Source organism: Paramormyrops kingsleyae, chromosome 24 (assembly GCF_048594095.1).
Source record: "Paramormyrops kingsleyae isolate MSU_618 chromosome 24, PKINGS_0.4, whole genome shotgun sequence".
Classification (NCBI taxonomy): Eukaryota; Metazoa; Chordata; class Actinopteri; order Osteoglossiformes; family Mormyridae; genus Paramormyrops; species Paramormyrops kingsleyae.
This window is the reverse complement of record NC_132820.1, coordinates 3,700,420-3,701,468: the sequence shown is the minus strand read 5'-3', so window position 1 is coordinate 3,701,468 and position 1,049 is coordinate 3,700,420. Positions and strand designations below refer to the sequence as shown.

At 35.8% G+C, this 1,049-nt stretch overlaps 1 non-coding gene across 1 annotated transcript; it reads left to right on the top strand.

The window, feature by feature from the left end:
* Positions 1-976: 976 nt before the first annotated feature.
* Positions 977-1,049, top strand: trnav-cac (transfer RNA valine (anticodon CAC)). Its single transcript has one exon. It is a non-coding gene; the product is annotated as a tRNA-Val (tRNA).

Below are 1,049 nucleotides of genomic sequence, written 5' to 3'. Positions count from 1 at the left end.
GTTTCCATTTTTTCCAGTGGAGCTTTTTGCCAAGACCAGTGCTGACTGTTAAGTGACTGCTGTAGAGGACAGTAAATTTTTAGTCCAAAGCAGGGAACAGGGAGACGGAAAACAAACGCAGCAGACGTGGTAACATTTGTAAGGCCCAATGAGTACATTATGTACGAAACATCTGTCCTGCAGAACCTAAAGTACACATACACTGCCCTCTTGTGTTCAGAGGTGAAAACAAAAACTTTAGAAAAATTATTTAAAAAAAAATATATATATATAACTATTTTCAAAAGAGTTATATAAAAGGTGCAAAATGCTAGTAAACAAAGCACAAAACATTTTTATTTAGAAACAAAAAGATAATAGTATGGATTTACCAAAATGACATCGTTTTCCGCTAATGATGCACATTTCATTTGACCTTTTCAGCCGCATCGTCACCTATGGAACCAACATTTCAGCATTTTAAAAGCAAAGGTTAACAACCGTTTAATTTGGAATAAAGGTCATGAACGCTGATCATACTTATTTTCCGTTTTGCTGAGAGTTGTAATCCTTATTTACACCTGCATTCCACGGGCTGAATCGATTTCCATAAAAAATACATTAAAACAAACATGTAGGACGGAATGTGTTTTTCTTTTATTAATGTTTCCCAAATGAAAAAGTATGCCATATTTTTTAAGTTAATATTTCCTTGATTTATTTACATTGCTACATTTGTAGTCATTAAATCACCCGCTTATTGCATGATGTTCTCAATAGCACCATCTAGTGACAATAGTGGACAATAGTGCCTTCGAAAGGTGTGCTTCGAGAGAACTAAATCTTGCTAACTCGTTTTAACGATTGGTTATTCACACACTTGACCGAGACAAAAAATGACCGAGAAAAATATGGATACTACACATTCTGCCTATAAGGAAGAACTTTCTTAATATTCTAGTATCTTTATGTGAGTATATCACAGCAAAAGTCGTGAGTTTCCGTAGTGTAGTGGTTATCACGTTCGCCTCACACGCGAAAGGTCCCCGGTTCGAAACCGGGCGGAAACA